This window comes from Apium graveolens, chromosome 11 (genome assembly GCF_009905375.1).
Source record: "Apium graveolens cultivar Ventura chromosome 11, ASM990537v1, whole genome shotgun sequence".
Taxonomy (NCBI): Eukaryota; Viridiplantae; Streptophyta; class Magnoliopsida; order Apiales; family Apiaceae; genus Apium; species Apium graveolens.
Genome location: NC_133657.1, coordinates 170,182 through 179,397, shown reverse-complemented (window position 1 = coordinate 179,397; position 9,216 = coordinate 170,182).

The window sequence follows — 9,216 nt, the reverse complement described above, 5'->3', positions numbered from 1 at the left end:
AGATATCTTATAATAAATGGAGAATCAAAACCAACATATATACCAATTCTTCTTTGAGGTCCCATTTTATTTCTTTGTGGTGGTGATATAGGTGAAAGAGATATGTCCTAAGTCCAATCACGTATGAGGATTTAGGAATAACTTTTATGTAATATGTTTTGATTTCATTGATAATTGATAAAAGACTTGTTTTGTTTTTATTACGGGCTCTATCTATTTAAATGTTTAAATAAGATATACCATAGTTTAGAGTAAAGCTTTTTATGGATTATGATGAGATCATAATAGTGAGACCTAAAAGATGATAACTCTAAATTTAAATAGTTCTCGGTCATAGGATTACTAACTGGTAATTAATAATCCGCAAAGATCGGTACATACTATGCTTGCTTCATTCTGAAGGATGTCTGTTCTCATAGATATTTGTGTGGTGACACTATATCTTGTATGTAGGTGCTTATTATAGAATAAGTTCACTGAACATGACTCGCACAGCTGAACAACTGATGGAGTTCACTCACGTGTCAGCAGTTGTTCACATAGTGATAGTTGTACAAGTATCCTTAGACTTGAGGTCATCATAGTCATCTTGTGTACATTGAACTATGCTTTGGTTTAGTTCTTAGTCTCCATGGACAATTATTAGGGCTCTACTGGGTATAGGAATTTGTACACGAAGATAGTGTATGATCAATAAAGGATCTACCCCTTCCAGTGAAGGAAGAGAATGTTCAAAGCTGATCCACTTATGCTAGTTCAGGAATCTCTGGCCAGAGTGAATGAAATTAGAAAGGAGTTTCTAATTTACATAGAACTGAACATAGTGAATGGAAAAGCAAATGATTAAATTAGATAGGCTTGACACAAGATTCATGCCTTGTATTTAATCAGGACATTGGAGGGTAGAAGGAATTGATTGTATGGTAACTATTCACTGACAAGTTCTTGGTATTCTAAGCAGTGAATTCATATTATCCGGATAGTCGGGATATGTTGAGAAGCATCACTCACGATGTAGAATAAATATAATTAATCAGTTAATTATATTTAGTGAATTTTAGTATTCATGTAAATAATTATTTATTTCTACTATCGGCATAATATTGAACCTACAAGGTCACACCATAAAAGAATATTTTCTTTGATGAAATAATGAGAGAGAGAATTATTTTCTAAATAGTTAAGAAAAAAAATAATGATTAAAAAAGTTTTAATTATTATTAAAGCATTTTATGAAGATAAAATGTGGGGGTTAATATATATATAAAGATATATTATAAATTCCTATGAGAGCCCTATAAATAGAATGAGATGGATGACTCTTTTTTATATAACACACAATTTTGGTTTTGTGAAAACCCTAGCCTCCATCTTTTTCTTCTCTCTCTCTCTCTCTCCCAAAAACTCCATTTTTATAAAAGCTCAGTTTTATAAAAAGGTTCATCGAAGATGATCGTTCTTGGTGGATACCGGTAGAGTGCTTCACACATTGAGGAGCAACTGCTAGCACTCCATTTTTATAAAGCTTCGATTCACGAGGTATGATTTCGATTTCTCAGTTTTTTTTTCCTTTTATACGTTTTTTTATATGTGCGGTATATGGTTTTTACGGAATAAATATTATTTCACGCTTCCGCTCATCCGTAAATACCTTCATTGGCATCAGAGCTAGGTTCTGCATATAGAGATTCATATAAAAAAAATCAGATTTTTTTATGCATGTATGGATTTATTATGATTTTTGCAAGTTTATTTAGATTTAATTATGAATTAATTCGAAATAATTTTTGCATGAGATTTTGACTACTGATCTGGGTTCTACAAGTGTTGTAGATCATATATGTATTTTTTCATAATTTTGTGATGTGTAGATTATTTGTTATGAATTTTTTGAAATTGTTTTAATTAAAATTCATGAAATAATTATGCATGTGAATAATTATGATTAAAATTTGCACAAGGACCCATGGCCGATTTGGTATTTTTCTGCTACTCCCTGATTTGAGAAATCATATTATTTTGATTTATATTAATTCATTAATTAAATGTTAATTAATTTATTAATAATAAAATTAAAATAATAAATTAATAAAGAGTTATTAAGGAAGGGAGTAAAAGAAAAAGGGGGTTACCTTTTTGTTTGTAACAGCAGCAAATAGTAACGGCTGGAAGCAGACAGGTCGCAGGAGAAGGAGGAAACAACAGGAAAAAAAAAACCTGTTATCGGCTGCTACAGGCGCGTGCAGCGCACGTGGGGTGGGGGGTGTGTTGCGCATTCCGTGAATGCGTTACACACTGTTGCGTATTTACGGAATGCGTTACACACGTAAATGGCTCAACAGTGTTGTAACGCATTACGTGAATGCGTTATAGACCTTGTAACGCATTACAGTAACGCATTACAGCCAATCTGTCTTTTTAAAATTTAATTTTTGGGAGTTTCGTAACTCCGTTTTGGGCGTGCAATATATCGTTGGATTCGTTTTTCCGAGACGAATCTAATGGAGTGGTCAAATAATTTTTATATAAAAGTTTTGAACTGTTTATATTCCCGAAAGTGTTTTAAAGCATGTTTTAATTGTTTTAATTGCTTTTAAATGCTATAATAAATCCATACATCATTATATCAATGTGTGACATGATATTACTTGCATGCTTACTTGTTTATTTATTTTTATATATGAGATATATTCTTGTGTTTACCATGCGATGATAGATTTAGGTGAACTAAAATCAATATAAGGCGTGCTCTAGAAAATCTAGAATAGGAATCGTTTCTTGCCTTGACAATAATATTATGAATATAATCATGAGATTCTTGTGTTTATGAAACACGTAATTAAATATGAATTTTCAATTTTGAGAGAAAGCTATCTGTAAGAAAGGGTTATTAAGTGACGCCTCTTGACAATGCTCCACCCGATCTGGGAATCATCTGATTATCGATTATTGATTTGAAATATTTAATTTAAAAGGAAGAATCTCTTTATAATATGATTATGATTGTAACGTAATATAATCCCTCTAAAATTAAATAATATCAAGTAGTAATTGGCCAATGACACAACGGGCTTGTGTCGGTCATAGCCTTCCAACATGATAGAAAGTGGTTCTTATTTTTAAATCATTGTCGTTTCGTGCTACAGTCGAGGGCTTTGATTTCGAAATAAGAAATACTTGTCTATTACATAGAGATGTGTACATTGAATTAGAATCTAAAGGTCGTTACGTGCTACAGCCGTGGGCCGTTGGAGACTGATTCAATTGTACGAAATGTTGGGTTAGACTTGACTTAGAATATTGAGTTTGTCGTGCTACAGCCGTGACTCAATTATTCAAGAGGCTAAAATTATATTAGGGAATAACATAAGATGTAATTGACAAGAGTTGTCTGCCTATTGAACATCACATGACGTTTCGTGCTACAGCCGAGGTTGTTTAATGAAATGTAGGATCCCTATTCCCACTAGCATTATGAATGCCTAATTTTGACTTAGGGGGTGTATAAATTAGATAAACTAGTGGGAGCCACTTATGAATAAAGACCCGATTCATATAGTATTTTGAAATGAAATTGAATATTTGCTAAGTGTTGTTATGTGTTTATCATTTACATATTTACTATATTCGTTATGTCTTCTACACTATCACTCCGGAGTATACTAGATGCTCACAAGTTGACTGGTCCTAATTTTGCGGACTGGCTTCGAAACTTGAGAATTGTTCTCAGGGTTGAGAAGCTGGAATATGTGCTTGACTCACCTAAGCCTACTGAACCTGCTAACAATGCACATAATGATGAACATGTTGTGTATCGTAAGTGGATAGATGATGCAAATGTTGCTCAATGCATCATGCTAGCTTCCATGAACATTGAGCTACAGAAGCAGCATGAGCATATGGATGCTCACACTATCCTTATGCATCTACAAGAGTTGTATGATGTGGCAGGGAGGACAGCTCGATATGAGATATTGAAGGAGCTGTTCGGTTGTAGGATGTCCGAGGGATCATCTGTGAATGACCATGTACTTAAGATGATCAATTTGATTGAACGTCTTGGACAACTTGGTTTTGCCATGGATGGGGAGTTGAGCCAAGACTTGGTCTTGCAATCGCTTCCGAGTTCGTTCTCGCAGTTTGTTGTGAACTTTCACATGAATAAGTTGGATGTCAGCCTGCCTGAACTCCACAACATGTTGAAGACTGCGGAATCGAATTTTCCCCTTAAGAAGAGTTTTGTTCTTCTAATTGGTGAAGGTTCCAATCCTAAGAAAAGGAAGAGGAACCCTTCCAAGAAGAAGAAAGTAGGTGAAGAAAAGCCGGTTCCACCGAAAGCTGAAGACCCCAAGAGCAAAGTTGTTTGCTTTCACTGTAACAAGGTGGGGCACTGGAAGAGGAACTGCAAGGTTTACCTTGCAGAGTTGAAGAAGAAGAAGGGGAGTGAGACTACCGCTTCTGATTCAGGTATGTTCATGATAGAAATGAATATGTCATTAAGTCAAATTTCTACTTGGGTATTAGATACCGCCTGTGGTTCTTACATCTGTAATTCGTTGCAGGGACTAAGGAGAAGTAGGACTCTTGAGGAAGAGGAGGTGATTCTACTGATGGGAAATGGAGCAAGAGTTGCTGCTGAAGATGTAGGATCATTTCATTTACATATGCCTACGGGCAAGACTATTATTTGAAATAATTGTTATTTTATTTCCTCGATTGTAAGGAATATTGTTTCTATTCCTATGTTGGATTTGGATGGTTTTTCATTTTATTATTAAGAATAATGAATGTTCTATCCTTAGAGATAATATTCTTTATTGACGTGGTATTTTAAATAATGGTCTGTATGTATGTGACATAATTTACTTCAGATTGAACAAACTAATAAAAGAAAAGGGATGATGAAAATTTCACTTTCTTTTGGCACTGCAGACTTGGTCATATTAGTGAAAATAGACTGCGGACATTGCATAAGGAAGGGTTACTTGACCCCTTTTGATTTTGAATCATATCCTACATGCGAGTCTTGTCTATTGGGTAAAATGACCAAATCTCCATTTAGTGGACATGGAGAGAGTGCTGCAGATTTGCTAGGATTGGTACACACAAATGTATGTGGACCAATGTTTACGCAAGCCATGGGTGGATTTTCATACTTCATTACTTTCATAGATGATAGATCTAGATTCGGATATGTGTTTGATGAAACACAAGTCTGATGCCTTTGAAAAGTTCAAAGAGTATAAGTATGAAGTGGAGAAACAAACCAAAAATGGTATTATAACTCTTCGATCAGATCGAGGTGGTGAATACTTGAATGGAGAGTTTCTGGATTATCTCAAAGAAAAGGGTATAGTCTCCCAGTGGACTCCTTCAGATTGGTATCTGAAAGGAGAAATCGAACTTTGTTAGACATGGTTCGGTCCATGATGAGTTATGCGAATCTTCCAGTATTCCTATGGGGTTATGCATTGGAAACCTCAGCATATTTACTGAATAAGGTGCCTTCCAAATCTGTTCCTCAAACTCCATATGAGATATGGAAAGAAAGGAAACCGAGTCTTAAACACGTTAAGATTTGGGGATGTCCAGCTTATGTCAAGAAAGTTGACCCAGATAAGCTGGAATCTCGATCCGTAAAATGTAGTTTTGTGGGATATCCTAAAGAGACTTTAGGGTATTACTTTTACACCGATCATAGGGTGTTTGTCTCCAGACATGCTACTTTCTTGGAAAAGCAGTTTATCCTTGAAGGAAACAGTGGGAGCAAAATTGAACTTGATGAAGTTCAAGAAGCACAAACTACTACGGATCAAGTGGAAACACCTGTTCAGACTGAACAACCTTCCGTGGAACAGCCCGTTTGTAGGTCAGAGAGTGTGTCTCGCCAACCTGAGAGGTATTATGGCCTTGTCATTGAGAATGACAATGAGTTGTCAATCATTGATGATGACAACCCTGTGACCTATAATGAGGCTATGAGTAGTGTTGACTCAGAGAAATGGCAAAGTGCCATAAAATCCGAAATGGAATCTATGTATATGGTATACAAAAGAAAGATTAGAGCAGATGGTCAGGTGGAGACCTTTAAAGCCAGGCTTGTGGCAAAAGGATTCAAAGAAAGGCAATGGATTGACTTTGATGAAACCTTTTACCTGTAGCCCTGTTAAAATCAGTTCGGATTTTGCTTGCGATTGCTGCTTACTACGACTATGAGATCTGGAAAATGGCCAGATGGTTTTCTTTCCAAGGGAAATGAAAACCTAGTGTGTAAGCTGCTGCGAACCATATGTGGTTTAAAGCAAGCTTCTCGTAGATGGAACATCCGTTTTGATGAGACAATCAAAGAGTTTGGTTTTATCAAAAACGTAGATGAACCATGTGTCTACAAAAGGGTTAGTGGGAGCGCGGTAACATTTCTTGTATTGTATTGAAAGAGAGTTGACACACATAACAACATAGCAGACCCACTCATAAAGCCACTTTCTGAAAGTCACTTTGATCATCATAAAGACAAGATGGGTATTAGATACCAGAGTGATTGGCTTTAGTACAAGTGGGAGATTGAAAGAGATATGTCCTAAGTCCAATCACGTATGAGGATTTAGGAATAACTTTTATGTTATTTGTTTTGATTTCATTGATAATTAATAAAAGACTTGTTTTGTTTTTATTACGGGCTCTATCTATTTAAATGTTTAAATAAGATATACCATAGTTTAGAGTAAAGCTTTTTATGGATTATGATGAGATCATAATAGTGAGACCTAAAAGATGATAACTCTAAACTTAAATAGTTCCCGGTCATAGGATTACTAACTGGTAATTAATAATCCGCAAAGATCAGTACATACTATGCTTGCTTCATTCTGAAGGATGTCTGTTCTCATAGATATTTGTGTGGTGACACTATAGCTAGTATGTAGGTGCTTATTATAGAATAAGTTCACCGAACATGACTTGCACAGCTGAACAACTGATGGAGTTCACTCACGTGTCAGCAGTTGTTCACATAGTGATAGTTGTACAAGTATCCTTAGACTTGAGGTTATCATAGTCATTTTGTGTACACTGAACTATGCTTTGGTTTAGTTCTTAGTCTCCAGGGACAATTATTAGGGCTCTACTGGGTATAGGAATTTGTACACGAAGATAGTGTATGATCAATAAAGGATCTACCCCTTCCAGTGAAGGAAGAGAATGTTCAAAGCTGATCCACTTATGCTAGTTCAGGAATCTCTGGCCAGAGTGAATGAAATTAGAAAGGAGTTTCTAATTTACATAGAACTGAGCATAGTGAATGAGAAAACAAATGATTAAATTAGATAGGCTTGACACAAGATCCATGTCTTGTATTTAATCAGGACATTGGAGGGTAGAAGGAATTGATTGTATGGTAACTATTCACTGATAGGTTCTTGGTATTCTAAGCAGTGAATTCATATTATCCGGATAGTCGCGATATGTTGAGAAGCATCACTCACGATGTAGAATAAATATAATTAATCAGTTAATTATATTTAGTGAATTTTAGTATTCATGTAAATAATTATTTATTTTTACTACCGGCATAATATTGAACCTACAGGGTCACACCATAAAAGAATATTTTCTTTGATGAAATAATGAGAGAGAGAATTATTTTCTAAATAGTTAAGAAAAAGAAATAATGATTAAAATAGTTTTAATTATTATTAAAGCATTTTATGAAGATAAAATGTGGGGTTAATATATATATATATATAAAGATATATTATAAAACCCTAGGAGAACCCTATAAATAGAATGAGATGGATGGCTCTTTTTGATATAACACATAATTTTGGTTTTGTGAAAACCCTAGCCTCCATCTTCTTCTTCTCTCTCTCTCTCCCAAAAACTCCATTTTTATAAAAGCTCAGTTTTATAAAAAGGTTCATCGAAGAGGATCGTTCTTGGTGGATACCGGTAGAGTGCTTCACACATTGAGGAGCAACTGCTAGTACTCCATTTTTATAAAGCTTCGATTCACGAGGTATGATTTCGATTCCTCAGTTTTTTTTCCCTTTTATACGTTTTTCTATATGTGCGGTATATGGTTTTTACGGAATAAATGTTATTTCACGCTTCCGCTCATCCGTAAATACCTTCAATAGGAACATACACAGCACAACCAAATACTTTTAAATGAGATATATTAGGTACTTAACCAAGAACTAATTCTTGAGGGGATTGTTTGTGGTAAGCAGAAGACCTTATTCTAATTATATTTGCACCATGAAGTATTGCATGACCCCAAACAGATATAGGTAACTTTGCCCTTAGGAGTAAGGGACGGGCAATAAGTTGAAATCTTTTAATTAAGGATTCTGCTAAACCATTTTATGTATGTACGTGAGCCACCGGGTGTTCGACTGAGATTCCTACTGACATACAATATTCATTAAAATTTGCAGATGTAAATTCAGCAGCATTATCTAGTCAGATTGATTTAATGGGATGGTCAGGAAATTGAGCCCGAAGTTTAATTATTTGGGCAAGTAATTTGGCAAAGGCTGTATTTCGGGTTGTAAGTAGACATACATGAGACCATCTAGTTGACGCATCAATTAAAACCATAAAGTACCTAAATTGGCCAGAAGATGGATGTATAGGACCACAAATGTCTCCTTGAATTCTTTCTAAGAATTTCGGAGACTCGGTTTGAAGCTTAACTGGGGATGGTCGGACAATAAGTTTTCCTAAAGAACATGCTGAACAATGAAGTTCATCTTGGGATATTATCTTTTGAGTTTTAAGAGGATGTCCCACAGAATTTTCAATGATACGACGCATCATAGATACTCCTGGATGACCGAGTCTTTCGTGCCAAAGGGAAAATAGTTTTGGGTCTATGACTTTGGGGATGTTGACACTATGAGATTCAAGAACTCGTATACTTGTAACATATAATCATGAAGAAATCGAGTGGAATTTTTCTAGGACCCTTTTATTGTCAACGGTGTTTGAGGTGATGAGAAGGTATTCTTTTTCATTCTCATTAATAGTTTTAACGTGAAACCCGTTAAGACGGATATCTTTAAAACTCAGTAGGTTTCTAGTTGACTTGCTAGAGTATAGAGCCTCTTGTATGTGTATGTGTGTCTTATTTGGTAGAAGAAAACTAGCTTTCCCAAAACCTTCTATTATATTTGATGTACCCGATACCGTCCAGACATGTGAGTTGGTTTTAGTCAA